The following is a 23564-nucleotide window of genomic DNA, read 5'->3' on the forward strand; positions in this document are numbered from 1 at the left end:
AAGGGTTTTATTTTCCTCACCTGAGGCACAAAATGAGTGAGATTTTTTTTTTTTTTTTCAAGTTAATTTTCATTTCATCTGGCTCAGGTGTCAGGGATCTATATTTATCTCGGTTTAGGCATGCGTCTGAAGCACTGGAAGTCTCAGGATGTCAATGGCTTTCACATGTCAGGATAACCTTAAATACAGAGGAGTCGTCAGGACCCTGAGCCTCATTTCTGAGTTCTCAGCTGCTGTGCTGTGGAAATCATGTGTTTATTTTCTGCATCTCCTCCTACAACAGTCACCCTGAAGCCAGTTTTAAGATCCTACCTCTGGGCAAGCAAGCGCCTCTAGAAGTTGGTGAGCACAATTATTTGTTTAGGGGTGTGGCTATAAATGTCTTTGTAGTTGATGGACTATCATCTAGTAAGTATTAGTAATTGTTATTTCTAACTCCTTAAGAAGATAAACATTAACTGGTATAATTAGTTTATGATGCTTCTTTTAACAGAGTTATAAACTTTCAACTAAATGGACAGACTTAACACAAATGTTTCATTTCCACTAGTCTCTCAATTCATCCTATGAAATTCCATTTGCATATTTTCCTACCTTTTATTTAGAAAATATCAGAAACTTGAACTAATTATTTTAAAAAGTACAATTTTAGTGGAAATTTTTCTTCCTTCAGATTCTCTTAGTTGATCTGGCACGTCCTAACCTAAAGTGATTTCTTATTTTATTTCAATTTCTGTGCATCTTCTTTTAAAAATGTTACTCTTTTGAAAAGGATGCTCTAAAATTCTGACCAGTTCAGTTTTTTGCTTCCAAACTGGAAAAACATGTTTTAAATGAGACTAGAAGTTGAATGACCTGTGTTCATGGGAGCTAAAAATGTTTTTTGGTGTGTTGTCAGGACTGATAATTTAAAAGACTCAATCCTCTTTACAAACTGACTCCTAGAAGGAAAAAAAATCATTCCATACATAAGCTTATTGATCACAGAAATTGTATTGACTGTGGGCACCAGATATTTGAGGGGAGGGGATTTTGTTACATAGAAGAATTTTTGTTACATGGTATGTTTCATACAATGGCTATATAAGACCAGGAAACACTTCAAAGAATGCTAGAGTAATGACTTACTCAGACAGGAAACTTAAGGATATACTTATTTAGAGACAAAATTAAGTGCTGATACAAAAAAAAGCAGTCCCCTCTGACTCTCTATGCTATGCTACGAAGTCTGAGAATGAATTGGACAGGTTTCTTTACCTTTAAAGAAGGTCATTTCCTTTTATTCTTTGGAGAATGGTTTCTTGGAGCTGTGCTGAATTCAGGGGAAAGCATTCTAGACTGATACTTATAAAAGTATTAACTTTTGTTCACTTCCTGTGAGAGAATTCAGAACTCAGGTAGGATCAGGATCAGATGAAGAGAAATAGGCAACCCGTCTTGTTCTCAGGTATACCTGACTAAGTAATAGAAGTGTGATTTGTGGGGCAATATATGAGACTCCTGCAATCCTGACAAGGGGAAAGGAGAGATATTTTCAGATGACGTACAACACAAACTGTAATTATTTGGAATAGGATCATTTTGTAAAGGACAATCAGGACTTTGCAATGAACTGTTCCCAGAGTTTCAGAAAGAAAACCAACACTTGACGATAATAAAACGATTTTCACCTGGGAAAAGAAGGTTAGCTCCTGAACTCAGAAGAATCATTGTTAGGAAAAAAAAAAAGAAAAGGAAAAAGCAAAAGGCTTTAAAGTGCTAACAAATTAGTGAGACTGCAGAGTGGACCAATCAAATGGAAGAATATATTTTTCTTAGAGTGAAAAAATACAGAGTAATATATTGCTGTTGATGTGACTAAGGCTAGTTTTGCTTAGCACAGATTGCTGATTGAGATTACTAATTCAGGAATTTAATAGTGTTTACAATCGAAGCTTCACAGTTGAATTCTTTGAAAAAAATCCATAAAATTTTGAAATGAGAAAGAAATGCTTTAAAATGAAAAGTGTTTTTTATTGGTCAGTTGTTTATATGTTTTGATGCTTTTGGATGAAAATTGAAAAGTGTGTCTCCACTTTACTACAACCTAAAAGATCTGGAGTAAGAAGCAGGGCGGTGCTGGTGGAGGAGGGATGCTATTTCCATATCAGGTTCCTGGAATCAGAAATAATGCCTAATCCAAAACGATTCTCTCAATCACAAACAGTGAATTGTCAGGAAAAGGAAAGAGTCTAAAGCTAGCTTAAGTGCCCAGGGAATAAAAAGAGAAATATAGTTCAGTAAATAGTTTTACTGTTTCGTGTGTTTTATGTTGAAGTATAGGTATTGGCTAAGCCACTGGAAACTTTTCTCCATTACAAAGGGCAGTTAGTAGGTATGCCAGTGATTCCACAATGAACTTTCCAGCCATTTCTTTATGGAGAAGGGTAAGGTGAATTCTGCTTTGTGTCTTCTGACAAATTTAGTCGTGTGGAGAATAAATAACACTTTTAAATCGGTGCTTGATAGTACACTGTTAATAGTTTAAGATGTTTTGAAATATACCCAGAGACCTTTGTCACACAAACACTAGCATCTGAAGGAGGAAATGACAGAAAACTGGCAAACATTCTGGAGGGGACATAGCAGACAGCTTGGCTACAGTCACCAAGGTCTCCAGAGTGTGCTCATAATAGAAAAGCATTGTTCACCCTTCAGTGTTTGTGAAGTTTAAAAGTGGAATGAGAAAGTTTTAAAAATGATTAGTTTGATCTCTTAATGTTGGTTTTTTTCTTATTAAATCTTCCAAACTTATATCTTACATTTCTCCCACTTTAATTTTTAGGAAATCAAAAGGGATAGTAGTAGTCATGAGAACGCAGTCTTACTGAAATTCATTTGGAGGCTCACTTTGTTCTATGTGGAACTTCATCATTACTCTATTTGAAATGTAACAGATGCTATTGTAAGGGGTCTTTCTTGTGTCTCACTCTAGGAAGCTTTAGAAATAAAGTAATAAAAGGTTATTCAGTACAGTGAGCCCAAAGCATGGACCCTAAACACGCCTTCTCAGAGCAGGCATACATTTGAATAAGTGGGATCTTTTCTACAAGTATTCTTACTTTAAGGCAGAACCCTAAAACAGCAAAAAGCTATTTTGGTTGGATAGATAATGGAGTCACTATCTTTCAGATACACTTATTCACTGATGCATTTGTTGAAAAATATTTATGAGCACTTACTGTGTGTCAGACAATGTTGTAGGCTACAGAGAACATTATTAGAAACCTTACTGTGCTGGACATTTATAAGGATCCAGGATTTTTTTTTCAGGTGGTGGTTCTACATTTTGTTTATATGGAATGAAACCTTTTGATGAAAATTAAATAAGAAAAAGTTAAGTTAGTAAACGATGAAGACGTAAGTTGAATTCTGTGGATTCTTTCCCACCACTGCCCACAAACAGACCCCTTAAGCAGCGGTCAGTCTCCTGAAGAAAATAGGCTAAACAAGTGACTTAAAAATAATGCTATATGTAGAGGAGGAGTAGAAGGAAGATACCGGGCAGAGTTAGCTTCTCGCCATTGCCTTTCCAAATGCATAATTAACTCTTAAAATTCTAATTAACTAACATACAGCACATGGAAATACCTCCAGAAAAAACTAACTGCACTGTAGACTATGAAGGATTAGGTTTCATAGCTTCCTAAATTTATTTCTGGTTGAACTATTTTTGTCTGAAATGGGGAACATATATAATCTAAATTGTAGCTGAGTCTCTTGGTTAGGGGGGAAGACCTCTAGTTTGCATGGAAACCTCTAGTTGATATGAGCCCGATCCTTTTAAGAGCTGCTTGGTCAAAAGTCACATCCAAGCAGTCAGGTTAGACAGGCAATTACAGTGCAAGAGAACATCAGCTGTGATAAGGGCAATGCTCAGTGATAAGGGCTCTGTTTACAGAACTTTGCTCTTAGGTAGAGTCTATACTTCCTGCTGTGATGTAAGCTCCATGAAGGCAGGAGTCATTTGTAACTTAGAAATATCCAATGCCGGACACATAGTAAGCACTCAATAGACAGATTGTATCCATTTATTCAAAAATAGGTCTAAATCTTTTTTTTTTTTTTTTTTTGCGGTACTTGGGCCTCTCACTACTGTGGCCTCTCCCGTTGCGGAGCACAGGCTCCGGACGCACAGGCTCAGCGGCCATGGCTCATGGGCCCAGCCGCTCCACGGCATGTGGGATCCTCCCGGACTGGGGCACGAACCCGTGTCCCCTGCATCGGCAGGCGGACTCCCAACCACTGCACCACCAGGGAAGCCCTAAATCATTTTTTTAATTAATTTTTACTGGCGTATAGTTGCTTTAACAATGTTGTGTTAGTTTCTGCTGTACAGCAAAGTGAATCAGTTGTACTTATACATATAGTCATTCTTTTTTAGATTTCCTTCCTAGTTAGGTCCCCAGAGATCATTGAGTATGGTTCCCTGTGTTAAACAGTAGGTTCTCATTAGTTATCTATTTTATACATAGTAGTGTATATATGTCAACTAGGTCTAAATCTTTTCTAACCCAAAATGTTCACCTTCCAATGAGGTCTATGAATAGAATTTTAAGAATTTTTAGTCATTTAAAATAATCTAAAACCTTTGTTTTTTTACTCATCTCTTATACTTAGCACTTTTTAAAATATCCAAATTGACATAAATCTCTACTCTAAAGTAATATATAGATGTGTGCAGTTTTTTGAGTGAGAAATTCTCAGGTTGGTAGTTTCATGGACAGTCACCATCACTGGCACCAACCCCGCCTTTCCCAGAATGTCTGTTTTTGTTTTTTTTTTCAATTGGTGGAGGGGGGTGTATAGGGCAATCATCTATTAAAATTAATTACAGGGCTTCCTTGGTGGCGCAGTGGTTGAGAGTCTGCCTGCCGATGCAGGGGACGCGGGTTCGTGCCCTGGTCTGGGAAGACCCCACATGCCGCGGAGCGGCTGGGCCCGTGAGCCATGGCCGCTGAGCCTGCGCGTCCGGAGCCTGTGCTCCGCAACGGGAGAGGCCACAACAGTGAGAGGCCCACGTACCACAAAAAAAAAAAAAATTAATTACAAAATTTAACACAGAAACATTCTATATTTCATATTACACTAAGTATGTAAACTCACAGACAGGGATAATTTCTCAGTGAGTCAAGTCTGTGAAGCTCATTCATCTCAGCTAATGCCACTGAAGCTTTAGTCCTTTTCCCCAATCTACATGGAAAGCTTAGGTGCGCTTGCTGGTGTGTTCAGTCTCTTAGGTGTCTTCACTACATGTACCAAGTTTCTGGATAGAGCCAAAGAAGAGCTCTTTGCTCAGTTGTTGCACTCTGGGTCCAATGGTCATCTTTAAGATTTGCTAACAGGCAACGAATAGATTTTGATTTCTCTACTTCTTACTTGTTGGGAAACCACAGTATGTATAGTAGTTGTTCTTTGCTAGCCTGATCACACATATCTCCAAAACCCTCCCTTGGGGTGGATGTAGAAGCCAGTGGGTAGTAGAGATGCAGACATCATTATCTGTTCTCTTCCTCAATTCACCGGTCAGAGTTCCTTCCAGACCTCGTTGAGAGTTTCTTTGCCTCCAGTTAGCCAAACTTCTGTGTTTTGCATTCTTATACTGCAGTCCTATTACAGTATTTCAGCAAAGTTCTGTTTTACCAGACGAAGTCAGGAAAAACAGGATTAGGCAAGGAAAAAAGTGAATTCTAATGTTGAGAGGCAAGCAGAAAGGAAGCTTACTATAATGACTCCCACTATCTTCTCTACCCCATTAATATTCCTCCTGAGTTTGAAAGATGCCATTTTGTTTTCTCTCTCGCATCTCCCATGCGGAACTCTGTACATAGTAACAGCAAGAGCATTTCTGAAGCTGCAATCCTGTAGAATAAAGAAAAGCAATTGAAACCATCTGAATGGGCTTTTGTGAGGAGGAAACTTGGTTAATAATTATTGAGCATGGCAGAGCAGCAGCTATGAAGCTTGGCTTTTTTCTGCGGCTTAAGGCTAGAAGTCAGCTTTTAGCAGGTCTCCCGATGTTCACATTTGTTCATGGAAAAAGCTGCAAACATTGGAAGTGGGAATAGTTCTTGGCACAGTCTTAAACCAAGATCCACTCATTTTTATAAGTGAGGACGCTGAGGCCCGTAGAAGTGAAGTGAGCTTTTGTGTCCTGGCCTAGCCATTGGATTGTCATTCTCATTTCCCTTTCTGCAGTTTTTCTAGGTCCCCCCTTCCCATCAACACCAACATCTAGTTTTTATGGTTTCAACCTATAACCTAGATGTTGAAGAGACCCACATCTGCACTTCATGACCCCATTCTCTTCCCTGGGCTTTAGACTTATCCATTTATGTGCCTGCTGGTCAAGTTTGTAGACATGGATGCCCTACTCTGGAGCTGAAAGTTTGTAACCTCTTTCAACACATAACCTTGTTACTCTGTTCTGATTCATGATGTGCATTTTATGCTCAAAATTAAATTGTAAACCCAAGAGTGGTGTGTTTCTTCCTCTGCTTGAATCTCTTATAATGTTCAGTACAATATGTGCACGTGCATGTACTGTGCAAATACTTTTAAACAAATAGGATGGATTAAATTATATAAGCTAATTATAACCTACTGGTGGGCTCAGGGCACTCTGATAATAATTATGCAAAATGCCTAGTATTTAATGAGAGGCAGTGTAAATTATTGGTTGAGATGCACTCGCAGCTAGATTGAAAAGGTTTGAAACTTGGGATCTGCCACTTACCAGCTGTGTGACCTTGGGCGAAATAGTAAACCTCTTTGTGTCTCTGCTTCCTTGGCTGTTAAATAAGAATAATAAAAGTACCGTCTTCATGGCTCAGTAGTTCAAAATAAACAAGTGACTATACGTAAAATACTTACACAAGTGCCTTGCACAAGTGCTATAGAAGGGTTAACTATTATTATTTAATTCTCACAATAATTTTAAATAGGCAGTGTTACCCTCACATAAGACTGAGTAAACAGACTCACAGAGATTAAGATACTGGCCCAGGGTCCTGCAGCTAGTTTGTGAAAATGCTAGATAGAACTATCCTCTCCCACCACCCAAATCTCTTATTTCCTCTCCATTCTTTCCTTTTATCTTGTTACTCCGAGCCTGAAACCTAGAATCCATTTTTGATTTTTTACCTCTCTACCTAGCTCATTAAGATTTGCTAACAGGCAATGAATAGATTTTGATTTCTCTACTTCTTACTTGTTGGGAAACCACAGTATGTATAGTATTTGTTCTTTGCTACAGGCAGTGTAAATCACCAAAGGTTAGCTGTTCATGCTACCTTCTAAATATCTCCTCATCTCTACTAAATATCTCTGAAATCTTTCCCAATGTCTTCTTCCTCAACCACTGCATGAATTCAGACCATATCATTTCCTACCTAGATTATTTCAAAAGACTTTCTCATGCCTTAGCTCCAATCTCTTCTCCATGTTACACCACCGCCATCTTTCTAAATCCAACTTTTATCATATACTCCTTCCCTAAAACGCCTGAGTGATTCTATATTGCTTTCAAGAGAAATTCCTGAGAGAATGAATTCCTAGGTGTTCAAGCACAACCCTCAGTGGTATATTATGCGTGTTAGGGTTTCATGATGTCATTTCTGCCCACCTCTCCAATGTCCTTTCTTGTCTTTTCTAAAACTCGCACATTGAACCAAAGCCATACCAAACTATTTATATTTCCGTAGTTTTATGTTTTCTTATGCATCTGTATTTTGGGGGTATGCCTTTGATCCCTTTGCTGTCCTTTCACATCCTTCCATGACCCACCATTCTTCTCCCCACCTGCGTGTAGGTGTCACAATGTATTATAACTGTCTGTTTACAAATCTGTCTTCCTAGGCATGCTGTGAGCTACTTGCAGGAAAATATATCAGGTTTTTGTTGTTTTGATTCTCTCATTTTATCCCAATTAAAAGTCCAGGCTAAGAATGCTTAAGGAATTTATTTTATTTTACTCTTGCAAGGGCAATAGGTTAATGACACATGTGCGAGTGTCATTGGAGGAATAAAAGCATAAATAAATGAAAAGCAAAGTTAATGATTCAAACTGTTCTAGGAAAGTAGCTTCAAAAGTAATCTGAAATTTTCAAAAATGCAGAAGAGTTTGATAGGGGAAACGATCCAATATGAGAACCAGTAAAGATCATTGCAGAAAGACTGCAGACAGAGTTTGCTTCTCTTCTGGGTTGTGATCTGGCTGTGAAGGGAGCCAGATCAGAAGTTGGTTCAGGTTGCAGGCGTGACTGCCTGGCAGGTGCTTGCCATGTAGGCAAGAGGTTGAGGGCAAGATGAGATTAGGGAAGGACATGTACTATGATGGGTAAGGCGAGTTCCGAGTCTAAATTCTTCCTTCTCTGGGAAAATAAGGACTAGCAAGTGAGTGCTGGAAACTAGAGAGTCAGAAGTAGTATCTCATGGCACTCAGCTCAGTTTTAACAGTTGTTTAAATCAGATTAGATTTCGGCACAGTAGATCTCAAAAAATTGGTGTGCATGAGAATAACCAAGAATGCTTGTATGATCAGGCCACGCAAGATGGCTATTCTCTTGCTCTCTGTACATCCACTGCTCAACCAGTCCCCGCCCACCTACATCCTACTCATATGACTGACCTTCCCTGTTAATCATTGAGTCTAATCAATAAACGCCTACAAACTTGTCCCAGGCCCCAGCTAGTGATTGTTCTAATCTGTGGATCAGAACATCTCCACCAAGGTAGCTTATCAAAGGGGGAAGTGAAGGATGTGCTCCTCTGCTGGTTTCCGTGGTAACCAGTGACCCAACCTGATGTCAACTGGTAACCTTCCTCCCGTGCCACCCCCTGCACCCAGCAAAGACTGCTGTGTGTCCTGCTCATTGTCTGCTGCACTGTCACTCCAGGACCTGGCTTCACACATGTAAGATCCCTCATCCGCTGAACCACTGATGTCTCTGTCACTGACTCCAGGCTGTTTCTCTAGTCTTGAGGCTGGACAAGCACAGGGCTTGCAGGCCTGCGGGGTGAAGCCCAACAGTGCTTAACTCAGTACTCATAGTGCCTGCTTTTAAGAAACTCATTGTTGTTATAATTATCTTCATCATCATTATCATCATTACTCTTATTGTTTTCCTAATCTACATTTGTACCCTGTTCTCCCCACCTCACTGATTACCTAAAAAAAATTTTTTTTAAATATCGTTTTTTTGTTTTGTTTATTTATTTATTTATGGCTGTGTTGGGTCTTCGTTTCTGTGCAAGGGCTTTCTCTAGTTGCAGCAAGCAGGAGCCACTCTTCATCACGGTGCACGGGCCTCTCACTATCGCAGCCCCTCTTGTTGCAGAGCACAGGCTCCAGATGCGCAGGCTCAGTAATTGTGGCTCACGGGCCCAGTTGCTCCGCGGCATGTGGGATCTTCCCAGACCAGGGATCGAACCCATGTCCCCTACATTGGCAGGCAGATTCTCAACCACTGCGCCACCAGGGAAGCCCATGATTACCTAAAATTTTAATCCCTTCTACATACTGACTTTGTCTTAATCCCTTCTAAATCATTTAAAATTCACCTACTATTATCTTGATAGCCCTTTCCCGGGAGGGTCCCTAGTCCCCTAGTGATACTATGCTATTCTTTTGTGCTCTTTTGCAGATATAAGAATAGTATAATATCTTCAACATAGTGGCTGGGACTTGGTGGTTCAGACTTAAAATACTCTTCTAGCTATTGATACTTTTTTTTTTTTTCCGGTACGCGGACCTCTCACTGTTGTGGCCTCTCCCGTTGCGGAGCACAGGCTCCGGATGCGCAGGTTCAGCGGCCATGGCTCATGGGCCCAGCCGCTCCGCGGCATGTGGGATCCTTCTGGACCGGGGCACAAACCCGTGTCCCCTGCATCGGGAGGCGGACTCTCAACCACTGCGCCACCAGGGAAGCCCTATTGATACTTTTGAAACAGGGTTATAAAGCTCTTTGATGTTTCATGGTCCTTCGGCTGATGACCTGCCCTTCCCTGTGCCCTGGCCCGTGGTCCTCATCTCAGCAGGATCTTCTACTCCGTACTTGAAACTGCTACTTTTACCTCAAAATCTTTGTCCAGCGTCATTTTGCAAACCCCATAATAATCTCTCCCGTTCCTCATCACTATCTCATCTTCTAATTTTCCTTCTTTGAAGTTCTATTTACTCTGTTCCAAAATTCTAGGCAATTATGCTACCAAATATGTCAGAGCCTCCTGATAACGCTGGCATGAGGAGTCAAGCTTTTTAGCTGCCTTATTACTGTACATGCCTTTCAGCCAGGGACCGCCAGAAAGATGCCTAGAGTTGAAAAAGTTGAATTCATTACTTATTGCAAAGAGGGAGAAGTGTAAACCGTATGGAACCAATGGTGACTTGGTCTGAGGTGTTCAGAAAGGATGTCTTATAGAATTTGAACTTCGGTTGAGTGATTTGGGGAGAGGGTTTAAGGAAGTAGAGCATTGCTCTGACTTGAATGTCATTAGGAAGCAGGGTGATTTTTACCATGTGGTGTCTTGATAAGTCTTATCTAGGAAGAGGAAAGAGGAGACTGGCTGGGTGATGAAGCAGCGGTGACCCATATTAGCTAGGAAAGGGGGACATGTGGTGTCTGTGGCTTAGACAGTGTTCATGATTGGTCTGTATTCAGACACAATTACAGCGTGTCTTGTTTTTGTCTTGATTCTTCATGATCATAGAGTGCCCTCGTCTAGCGTCGATGTTCTGTGAAATTGTTTACGTTCAACAAGAGGATACCAAGGCCAGGCTGTGAGTGCCAGGCCAGTGTCCAGAAACAACAAGACCTAACAGATAGCACCAGGCCAGGTCCTGGATGTCAGGGGCTGTTTTCTCTATCTCATGATAAAATTTTTTGCTACTTCAGTAATTAAACCTACTTCCATGAAATCCACTTTCCACTACTTTGGCAATAAGATTTTCATACAGTTTCTTTGTAATTTCCTCCCTAAGTGCTACGGTATCCTCAACACATTGGGTATTTTAATACAAAATTTCATTCCCTTACGCTAGCAGTACGATGATGACCGATAAGAACCACAAGAGAAGATTAATCTGGGTATATAAAAGTATACAAATTGCTTAGGGAATTGATTAATTTTTTCATACTTATACCATAAACACTGATTTGTTATATAACTGAAAATATATACCATTGGCAGATAGGAAATAGATGGAATAAAATCTTAATTTTATTTAGTGAAAGTTACTCGTGAAGAAATTAGAGGGCCTTTCCACTTACTACAGAGAGAAAGAGCTTAATAATCAGAGACTGTAGAATCTTGGAGGTGGGAATGATCATAAATCAACATATCTCCGGAAATATACATCTAAGTTAAACTAATGTAAATGTGGTTAAAAAACTTTCTACTTAGACATTCTAGATGCCTCCTAAAATAAATGGGATAATCTTACTTTTTCTCTTACATAATAGACTATCATTACCATAAGTTTTGCTTAAAGAAAAGAACATTTTGTGAGTGATTCAAGTTCATGACTGAGTAATATTCAATATTTAAGTAATGTGTGGATTTAAAATAGGTAGAACCATTGACAAATGTCCTGTGCTGGTAATTTGCTTTGTAACTTGTCATAGGTCTGTAGAGGCAGTGCTGTGGGGCTCTGAGGAGGGGAGGAGGTGAGATGAGTCTGTATAAACTAGGCTTAGTCATGCATGAGAAAACATCTTTCCATAATGTAATATTTAAGGTATTTAGAATATTGTTAAATATAACACTTTCTTTGACTTACACATATATGCTCTTTAAACATGAGCTATATAATCAATTCGAGGTTACAGTCCCATAAGTAAAATTAAGTTTCTTCATCTTTGAGTTCTTTTGGTTGCTTTTAAAATAGAATTAAGGCAGCACAGAAGAAATAGCTATTTATTTTCCAGCTCTGCGTTATTTATCATATTATCTTGTTAATAAGAAGATGTCTTATTGAACTTCATGGACTTTGCCCTTTAGTTACCCTTGAAGATATGATCTAAACAAAGAAAGATGCTCATTTTTCACTTTCTCCTTACGGTTTACTCTTTTGTATGATTCTATTTCATCTTTCCTGTTTTCGAGTAAAACATGTAGCTACATTTTACGTGAGCCAGAAATAATAATTTACTGAACGGGAAACTGAAATTGAGGAGTTAAAGTTCCAGTTAAACATTTTAACTTTTAATTAAACAACAAGGTTTAAATCATTTTAAAGATTACAGATGCCTGTCATGGGCCTAGAGGTGGGTTTATTCAAGCCTTGTACAACCAATGACAGCACTTTGGATCCTTAAATCTAAATGGTTCAATTAAATTACATCCGAATCCTGATAATTGATTTAATTCTTTGTTAACAGTAATAAAAGGGGAATAATGCCAATAAATATCCATTGGTTACTTGGGAACTTATTATTCTTAGAGTCGATTTTATGTGCGGTCAGATTTGTATAATGTGCTTTCGGATATGTATATTCTTTAATATTACTGTCTGGAAGTTTGCTGCAGATGAACATTTATTACTGCTTTTTGTCAAAAGGAGTGTTTTGTGTACCCATTTCAGCAGTAGGCACCTATTTGAAATGAAAACAAAAGGATTAGAGTCAGTCAGTTTTCTTACCTGAAATATTCCTGCACATGGTGTGCTTCTGCAAATTCTTTACACATCACAGATATTCTCAAAATAGTTATCGTACGACTTAAGCCAGAATAAAATGGCAGCTTTCTCTTTTTTGCTTACATATAATCCTTGCTGCTCGGAGCATATCAGGCTTGGAGGCAAACAGTGGCAATTGTTTTCATCTGCGAAAACCACCCAGATGATTTCTTGGAGAGTCTCCTTTCTTTCTGACTGTCTTCAGGCTTAGATTCTCTTTCTCTCTCATCCTATCCTTTTTGAACTGCCATAATGCATTTACATTTTACACACCTACTGGCCAAACAAGATAAATTATAAATATGTTCAACAAAAAGGAGTTTCATATAATCATTTTATCTTCTTCCTGACAAGGGCCAGTTATTGACCCTAGACTAAGTAAATCAAATGATCGATGTCTCCTGCTTACTGTTCCGTGGCCGTTTGCATCAGAGCTCTCCATCTCCTGACCTTTGTTCCTCACCCCCTACATATTTCCCCCAACTCGGGGAAAAGATGTCGAACACGGCCCTAATTCCACAAACCTCAGCCTGGAATGTGAAGTGGGGAAATTGAGAAATTAGGAGATTAAATACTTCTTAATGTCAACTGAAGTCTGTGCTTGCTCTTGTTATCTGGTCTGCTGTTTGTAGAGCAGATACTATGTTTGTCGCTTCAACCAGAGCCAGTATAAAAGAAGTGCTAAGTCCCTCAGTTCCTTTGATCTTTAGTGTATTGTCTCTGCTTGTACCAGGACTGTTACTTCAGTTTTTAGCCAGTTTTCATTACTTCGCCTCTTTGTACCCCTGCTGTTATGCTCCAGAGTGCCATCGAAAAAAAAGCAAAAACCCTTAGCAAGCGCATTTCTCCCACTCAAGATGATGGCTGTAAGGGCTTGCTTTTTGTTTTTACAGCCCTCTTTCCAACGGCTGCTGCCATAAACTGCGCCCATTTTCCCACTAATCCAAACTCTGAAGGTGGACACCTTCTCTTCATTAGACTGAACACAAGTCTTAGTTCAGGGCTATATGTCTTTCCAGTATTATTTTATTAGTCTTCTATGTAGATTCTCATCCCAATTTACTGCTTTTAATTGGACCCTTTAAAAGTGAAAACACTTATCCTGTCCCTTTCCCTAATTACAATTACTTAACGATTCTGTTCTGCTCCCAGAATAAAGTTCAAGCTCCTTGGAATATTATACAAGGAGCTTCAACATCTGGTCTTCAGCCATTTGTCTCACTTTTTGCTATTGCCCTAAAAATCAAGGTTTATGATTTTCCAAATATGTCATTCCCTCCCGCCTCTGAATTTAGGCATGCTGTTCTTTCTGCTTGTACTGACCTTTCTCCCTCCTGTGTGATTAGAAAATGTCTTTTGTCACTGAAGCCCTTCCATTATTTTATAGTCTAACTTCTCTCAACAAAACCACAATCTATTAAAGACCCTATGTTATTCATCTTAGTGTCCCATTGCCAAGTTCAAAGTCTATATATAGTTGATGGTCAGTAAGTGTTCAGATGAATAAATTAGTTCCTGAACACCTTTCCTTTGTTTTAACCCAAAGCTTGGAATTCTGTTTACTTCTACTTTTTATAATTTCTCCCATGAAGGCTTAGTGAGGAAGCTTCAGTGGTTTTTCCTGATAGTAGTTCCCAAATGTAAAAACTAGAGGTTACATGGCATTGGATAGACTTGAGTTCAAGTGTTAGCTACCACATACTAGTTTTGTGACCTTGAATCAATTATGTAACCTCTCAGTGTCTCAGATTTCCCATCTGTAAAATGGCTACAAAATTATCTTATGGTTAAGATTTTAAATCAAACTATATATGAACAATTAGGAACACTCTTGTTTCCTCATCAGAAAAGTAAATCATTTAATTATTTTTAATACCCCTTTCAGCGTTCAGAATTGGGAGACATTAACTTGGTCTCTGTTCTCTTACTATCTGTGACACTGAAAAAGTAATTTCTAACATCTTATCTCTGCCTCTTAGCTAAAATGAAGCAGTTGTTCCAGATGATCTATAAAGAATCTTCCAATGCTAGGTTTATTTGATTATTTATTATGTGAATCTGTGTTTCCATTTCCTTCCTTTTGTGTATATACTATTACACTAAAGTTTCCCAAGTACTTTATTTTTTTTAATTATTGACAAATGAACATAATTTCAACAGGAGAAAGTGTTCTAGATTTACAGGGCCGGTGACTGGGAGCTAGTAAGCAACTGGCAATAATATCTTGGCCAAATTCCAAAGAAAGAATTGCATTTTTGGTGTTGACTTTCTGATTATAGAATTATATAGCAACTGTTTGTGAAGACTTCAATAACATTTTTAGACTAAACAGAAATGATGTAAGCAAAATGGCCGTTACAGGAATTTCGACACCCATCCCCTACCAGAAACATGAATTTAAACAACTATCCATGCACAAAAATACCTTCACAAGAGCTCAGGATTCCAGGTGAGGGATTATAGTTTCTGGGTGAAGGAGGTACTGTGTTTTAGAGAGATGTTAAGAGATACACAGTAGATGGCCTCAAACTTTTCAGTAAAGTAGAAAATAAAGCTGTATCCTGAGAACATAGGTTTCCAGGGAAATTCTTAGGAAAATGAAGAAGCCACAGCAAAGCCAAGAGAGTGAAGATAAGAGTCACAAGATAGGAAAAAAAGTAAAGGATTGGTAAGCGTGGCTCAGTTCAAATATAATTTGTTAAAAAATGTATGTGGTTGTCAAATGAACGTTTGCTATTAAAAAAAAAACGGTCAAATAGTATTTCAAAGCTTGAAGAAAAATAAAAAGACAATTGCCCTATTTTTCCCACCGTCTCCCATTCCCCATGTTTCTTTCCAAGGAGGACACTGAACTATTTCTAGATAACATACTTAAAGTGTTACTCCTTGATTTAAAAAAACAAATTGCTTTGCTTTACACAATTTCCTCCTGTGGAAGAGAAGGATCTAACTTTTATAGTTATCACACACAATACCACACCACCCACCACATCCATATACATGCTTCCCATCTTCCACCCAATCAGTGTAGTTATTTTTTAATATTATTGACTGTTTAAATCATTATTATGAATTTTCTGAGCAGCAGAGCCAAGAAATAAACAAAGAGTGCTTTCTTTCTGGTACAATTTATGTTTTCCTGGTGATAATTGCATCCTTAAATCCTCTGTCCTCCTGGTCCAATACTAACTGTTTGGTTTTCTTTTTCCCCTCGACCTGTAACATATTTCTTACCCTGAAACTTCTTTTCAGCTCTTCCTGGAAATTCCCTCTGCCCCTCATTTGTCAGATTAGCTACTTCCTTAATCCCCCGTCTTCCGATTTCTTCGTTTACTTCCTTGTTTCGGTAAAGTTTATATTCTGGGATTTCTTGGGCTCCTTAAGAAAGAGTAAAAGAAAAGTAAAATTTAAGACCTTGCATATATTAAAATGTCTATATCCTCATTCTTGAAAATGTGTTTGCACATAGAATAACAGTTGGAAATCAGTTTTGCAGATTTTTGAAGAGATTGCTCATTTGACTTCTAAACTCCCAGTGCTACTGTCTGTTGTCTTTCTGATTTATATGTGACATTACTCCCAAACCCACCAGAAGGTTTTAAGATCTTCTGTTTATTCTTGGTACTTGTGACGTGAAGACAGGCAGGTACCACGTCCTGTGGCCCTTTTTATCCACTGTGCTGTAGTTGGGTGGGTTCCTGCACTCTGGAGACTTATGTCCTTGGATTCTAGAAAATACTCATGCACGGTGTCGTATTTCCCCACTGTCTGTCTGGTTTTATCTTGTTTTCTCAGAAACCCTGTTATGTGGAGGTTGGATCTATTCTGCGGCTACTCTAACGCTGCTCCAGAGGCTCCTCTGTACTCAGATATTCCAACTGCTTGCTCTTTTGACTGTGTTATTTCTACAATCATGGTTTTCAATTTCCAGATTGCTACCTTTTATTTCTCTGGGTTTCAGGATTTCGTGATTTCATGATGTAACATCATCTCTTCGTTGTCTGAAGATATTAATCACAAAAATATTTAGTGTTTTTTAATTCCCTTTTCTTGTATTCAGCCTTATTGTTTGCTTATTTGTTTTTAACTTTTTTCACGCAAGTCGGAAGTATTCCTCAAATGTCTGCTAATTGCCCCTTTATATTGAAGATTGTGGCCAAATGAATACAGATTTCATCTAGAGCTGCATTGTCCAATACGGTAGCCACTAGCCACTAGCCACTGGTGGCTATTGAGAACTTGAAATGTACTTAATCCCAATGGACGTGTCCTCCAAGAGTGAAGTAAAGATCAAACTTCAAGACTTTGTGCTGAAAAAAAATCTCATTAATAATTTATGTGGATTGAAATGATAGTAGTTATGATACTGGACTAAGTAATACATAATATTAAAATTAATATTACCTATTTACTTATACTTTCAATGTGGCTACTGGACATTTCAAAAGAATATTTAGCATGAGGCTCGTATCACACTTCCATGGGGCAGTACTGCGCTGGAGTGATCAGATAAGGGTCTGACCATTTCATTATGCTCTCTGAACTCCCCACTTCCACTAAGAAGTAGTATCTCAAGATTGCTTTGGCTATTCGGGGTCTTTTGTGTTTCCATACAAATTGTGAAATTTTTTGTTCTAGTTCTGTGAAAAATGCCAGTGGTAGTTTGACAGGGATTGCATTGAATCTGTAGATTGCTTTGGGTAGTAGAGTCATTTTCATAATGTTGATTCTTCCTATCCAAGAACATGGTATATCTCTCCATCTATTTGTATCATCTTTAATTTCTTTCATCATTGTCTTATAATTTTCTGCATACAGGTCTTTGGTCTCCTTAGGTAGGTTTATTCCTAGATATTTTATTCTTTTTGTTGCAATGGTAAATGGGAGTGTTTTCTTGATTACACTTTCAGATTTTTCATCGTTAGTGTATAGGAATGCCAGAGATTTCTGTGCATTAATTTTGTATCCTGCTACTTTACCAAATTCATTGATTAGCTCTAGTAGTTTTCTGGTAGCATCTTTAGGATTCTCTACGTATAGTACCATGTCATCTGCAAACAGTGACAGCTTTACTTCTTCTTTTCCGATTTGGATTCCTTTTATTTCCTTCTCTTCTCTGATTGCTATGGCTAAAACTTCCAAACCTATGTTGAATAAGAGTGGTGAGAGTGGGCAACCTTGAGATATCATCTCACACCAGTCAGAATGGCCATCATCAAAAAATCTAGAAAGAATAAATGCTGGAGAGGGTGTGGAGAAAAGGGAACACTCTTGCACTGCTGGTGGGAATGTGAATTGGTACAGCCACTATGGAGAACAGTATGGAGGTTCCTTAAAAAACTACAAATAGAACTACCATATGACCCAGCAATCCCACTACTGGGCATATACCCTGAGAAAACCATAATTCAAAAAGAGTCATGTACCAAAATGTTCATTGCATCTCTGTTTACATTAGCCATGTCATGGAAGCAACCTAAGTGTCCATCAACAGATGAATGGATAAAGACGATGTGGCACATATATACAATGGAATATTACTCAGCCATAAAAAGAAATGAAGTTGAGCTATTTGTAATGAGGTGGATAGACCTAGAGTCTGTCATACAGTTGAAGTAAGTCAGAAAGAGAGAGACAAATACCGTATGCTAACACATATATATGGAATTTAAGAAAAAATAATGTCATGAAGAACTTGGGGTAAGACAGGAATAAAGACACAGACCTACTAGAGAATGGACTTGAGGATATGGGGAGGGGGAAGGGTAAGCTGTGACAAAGTGAGAGAGAGGCATGGACATATATACACTACCAAAGTAAAATAGATAGCTAATGGGAAGCAGCTTCATAGCACAGGGAGATCAGCTCGGTGCTTTGTGACCACCTGGAGGGGTGGGATAGGGAGGGTGGGAGGGAGGGAGATGCAAGAGGGAAGAGATATGAGAACACATGTATATGTATAACTGATTCACTTTGTTACAAAGCAGAAACCAACACACCATTGTAAAGCAATTATATTCCAATAAAGATGTAAAAAAAATAGTATCAACACTACTTTTGAATCCTGGAATCTTTTGCTTGGTAGAGTTCTGGAAGTGAAAGTGGAAGAGGAATCAGCATGTGAACTTTCACTTAAACTTATTTCAACATTGGCCTTAGCTGGGCCTCCTGGTCTTAGGTCCAGAGATCTCTTACTCCAAGTCTCCAAAGAAACACCCCACCTTCTGACAGGTGAGGAAGGAGAGGGAGCAGCCTGTGCAGAGTATATGGGGAGAAGATCTAGGGTTTAGGACTTCTAAAGATATTCAACCAAGTTAGACTCTGCTTCCCATGCACCCATGGTCCTATCTGGGATTGTATAGTAGATTCTTTTGGCTTCTGCTCTATGTCTAGATGTTTAGAATATGACACGTTAGGCTGAGCAATTACTGTTAGTCCATTATGGCTTTCTCTATGTTGACTGGTTTCCTGTCTTCTCTCATCTAAATCTTTGAGCTGAACATGTGTGTTCATATTTTTGTAAACTCTATTAATTGCATTTTAAAGAGATTTCAGGTGCAAGTGAAAATGTATTCAATCTGCCACGTTTAAACCTTAAAATCATCTTGCCATTCCCTTCTTCAATCTTTTCTGTCAGATTATGTTCAGATACTTAAGTCTCCTATAACCTGGTCTAATATACTTCTCTCTACTTGTAGATATGAACCTTCATGGCACACCAGGCTTAGCTTGTGCACATGCCTTTTTTCAAACATCCCAGTTACATTTCTAAATGCTTTATGTGATTATCTAATTTTATTGGCTGAGAATCCCACTTCCTTCTACTTTTTCACATTTAACTAATCTTCTAGGGACGATTAAGGATCTAAGAGTTCTGTGACCGTATTCTTAGGAATTTAGTCCCCATTGATCTCTTTCTTAGCTAAACTTCTATCATGTGTTTGTTTCCCAGAATTTATAGTTTTTATACTATGATAAAATGATATTGTGAGGTATTAATCCATATAGTTTTGTTCCTCCCACTTCATTCTCTTTTTTAACTGCAAGATATGAAGCAGCAAATTGAGGGAGGACTTTTAGTGGAGACAAGGAACTGACATTATGTTACTATTCGGTTTTAATAAAGACTTGGAAAATAGTTATGGTCAACTTGAAACCGCTGTTTTCCAACACTGTCCTAAAAAAGATAAAAATGGCCATAAGCTTGGATAGAAGTGAGAACGTGGGAGCCTAGATGTGAATAAATCCCAGAGAGCTGCTGTGATCTGCCCCGCTGCAGACTCACTCCTGAAGGCAAGTTCTTTCTCCCCTTTCACCCCACAAGTGTGAGGATCTCAGAGTGGAAGTGTCACTCAGAGAGAAGCTTCAGAAAACACTGCATCAGTCATGGCACCAGAGCAGTGGAGTATCCTGGGCTGTGTGTGTAGTGTGTAGGCAGTTATGTGTTATGGAGCCCCTGGGACCCCAACACTGAGCTTAAGACCCTTGACGTTTGTGCAAGTCAGCTGAGAAAAAGAGCCATCACCTGCAAAGTGCTCAAGACCAGGATGAGGGAAAGTTATAGCCACAAATTTAGAGAGGGCATGCTCTGTGTTCTCATCTCCTCCTCTGAAAATAGCACCTATTGAGAAAAATATAACACAGTTTTAAACTTGAAATGACTGAGAAATATCAAAAATGAAAAGTTTCTTAAAAGTGACTAAATTATGCTGGACCAGGCAGAATGGAGGCTTGAGGTAAAATGAAATTTCATTTTTGCAGACCTGAGTCTATGACTATAACACTCATTTCCACTTCAGTAATATACAGCCATCCCCAAAGTTTCTTTCTTGCCAAAACAAATGGAAAACCCTTCCATGGGTTTTCATGGTTTATCAGGTAACCATGATAACTTTTCTTTGTTTTAGATTAGTTAATTTTATATTTCACATTCCCTTTGTCAGGATAGACAATTCTGTTTTCTGGGAGTGATGGAAACTTCGACTTGATTTTTATTTTGAACTTTGATTTGATTTTGAAAACTTAACATGTAATTTTTTTCTCCCTTTAAAGAAATATACCCCTCTAGGTGACAGGAGAGGTGGTGGCATTTCTACGGTCTTTGTTTAGCATTGATTGCATATACATACACATGTATGTGCAATTTGAGCGAATAACTGTATTATCAAGATGGTATGACAGCCCAATATTGTAAAATGGCTGCTTTGGAGAAAAGCTAGCATTTTGGAAGCTGATAATTATTTCCTAATATTTATTACTTGACAAGTAGAGTAGTTCCCACTATGTTCTGATCTACTTTATTGGAGTATTATGTTACTTGCAGGCAAAAGCATCCTAATTGATACAACCATAGTAGCTCAGCACTCTTTGACCTTGAGCAGTTTACTTAACCTCTCAGTCCTTTTGCCTCTCAGTGCTTTAGTATTTTTGCCAGTTGTAATATTAGCAAAACAGTAATTCTTATTTCAAGTCATTTTTATGAAGATTAATTTAGATAATCCATATAGAGTGCTTAGAATGGCGTCTGGCCTATGGTAAGCACCCTCAGTGTCAGCCGTATGTATAACATGACATAATTTGGGTTTTTCAAAAAATGAGCTTCTAATAAGATTATCATTTCACACATTAAATGCCAAGTGATATTCCAAGGAATAAAAATGGTGATGTGGTTATTTTAAAAGTCAGTCAACACGCAACAAGTGTGTCAACTGCCCTCTAGACAGATTCTGGAGATAAGTTCAATGACTTTTAAAAGTACTCGCCAGAAATAGCTTTGGTTACACTTAACCTAAAGGAGGAAAGGACACAAGATACCATTTAGGTTGTATTTACAGTTAGACTTAAATAATTATTTGACCTGTTGTCTCAATCTATGAGGTTGCCCATGTACCTGAACATTGATTTGTGAGTTTAGACATTGAAGCTCAGTGAATTTCAAGGCAAGAAGAGTCCACTCCCTGCCCCCAGGGACTCTGGGAGTTACCTATTAGATAGGCAAGAGCAAACCTCTGCTGCTTCTTACTTAATCCAGTTGAGCAATAGAGAAGAGGGAGAGACTCCAGGACAAACTGCCTAACAGACGCCAGAGAGAGGGTTACACATGGAGAGAGTGTGCTATCCTCATGTTGCCTCTGAGTCTGGTAAGGTTAGTAGAGTTTGGAAGTGAATATAATCAGAAAGCATTATAATTGGGTGGTACCTGTAGAGCCCATTTTAAAATGAGTGATCTGAGATTGTGAAAAAACTTTTAAAGTGAGGGGAATAAAGGAGATTAGAGGAAAAGCAGTACTTCTAAATAGCCAACTTCCATGACATAGTGCTACAATCTAGGCTCTACATACTTTCAGAAAGTTTTATGGTGAAAAATAGAAGAAGCAAGAAATTTTTATTTTAAAATATTTTTCCTCTGTGCTTTCAAATGGAAATAAATTTCCCCCAGGTTTATTTTTTTTTAAATAAGAATGCATTATTAATTTTCTATCTTATTGTGAATTAGTATTTATACAACCTCAGGTTTCTTATTTCCTTAGCCCTGAGTATGAATGTTTGCTTTCTCTAATCCCTAACATTCATAGTAAGGTGATAAGTTTTATCTATAATAAGAGACATAGAGACATACTAAGATCTTTTTTAAAATTTACATTACTTAATACAGCAAAGAAATCTGTAACTACCTTAAACACTTACCGTTGATACATTTAGTCTGACTAGTTTTCAATTTAAAAATCATTGAAGTGCTTCCAAAGTTATGTATACACCTTTACTTTTAATCTCCATCATTTTCAAATTAAACTGGTAGGTTTTTTTTATAACAGTCAACATATTTGCTTTCATTTTCTAAATTTAAATGAGCCTTTCTTTATCTATATAGGCACCAGATAGTAACATAACAAAGATGCTTGTAAAATGCATCCAGTATGGTTTTCTTCTTTTTTCCGTATGCGATAAAATTTTTGTGCTTTGAAGCAGAATTTTTAGTTCTTACTTGTACTGTTTTTATGCAATAAAAGATTATAACTTTTGGTAGTTTAATACAAATTTCTTTTAAATTTTAAGGTGAAACTACATTTTTTTCCCTAACAGTGCCTGGACATAGCAGACACTCAATTCATTTGCATTGAATTTCCTCTAATCTTATATATTTTGATGTTGCCACAGCAACTTTTTACATTTTCTTCCTTGAAGTCACTGGCTTCTGGTAGAAACTCCTGTATCCTTCAAAAGATGGAGAAATATTCTCTGCCTTTATGTTAGCCAGTGTGTTCTCTGTGTTAGCCAATACATGGTTAATTGTTCTCTGACTCATGCTTGAGGAAGAAGCTGGAATATCAGGTTCTCTGAGAAGTTTGTCATCTCTCCTTCTAAAACCTCCCCGCTCTGTAGGTTTTCCACTGTACCATAAACCTTCCATTAGACCATCTATTGTTTGATTTTATAATAATTTTTCTATATGTCTGTCTGTCATTCCATGAAGCTAGAGTTTTATTTATTTTATTTTCATAATTTCTGGACCCAGAAATATCTAGTACAAGGAGGAATAGTTTATTAAATTGAGTAATTTTGTGAACAAATGAGTTATTTTAACTATAATCTGCATATGAAAAAAATGAAAATAATTCTGAAACATCACAGTAGCATAGCACAATGCATTTGCTGGGAGGTTTATATTGACACAAGGTAAGGATTTAGATATGGGCAAGAAAATGCCTTACATGATCATGCATCCTTATGTCTTCTGACTAATCTTTGATATTACTTGTCACCTGGATACATAAACCCAAGGTGACCTATTTCATACAAATCCTGGAAATCTTAGCATTTATCTAATTTTTCTAATTTTCTTTGTCAG

General features: G+C 38.0%; 1 protein-coding gene across 1 annotated transcript in view; it reads left to right on the forward strand.

Annotated features, from left to right (window-relative positions):
* The first annotated feature begins 218 nt into the window (after positions 1–218).
* CD36 (CD36 molecule (CD36 blood group)) overlaps positions 219–23564 on the forward strand; it is an 83299-nt gene continuing 59953 nt past the window's right edge. Inside the window, exon 1 of the mRNA XM_073809602.1 lies at positions 219–342. The gene's annotated coding sequence lies outside the window, so the exon portion shown is untranslated. The remainder of the gene's footprint in view (positions 343–23564) is intronic.

Source organism: Tursiops truncatus, chromosome 9, assembly GCF_011762595.2.
Source record: "Tursiops truncatus isolate mTurTru1 chromosome 9, mTurTru1.mat.Y, whole genome shotgun sequence".
NCBI classification, from domain to species: Eukaryota; Metazoa; Chordata; class Mammalia; order Artiodactyla; family Delphinidae; genus Tursiops; species Tursiops truncatus.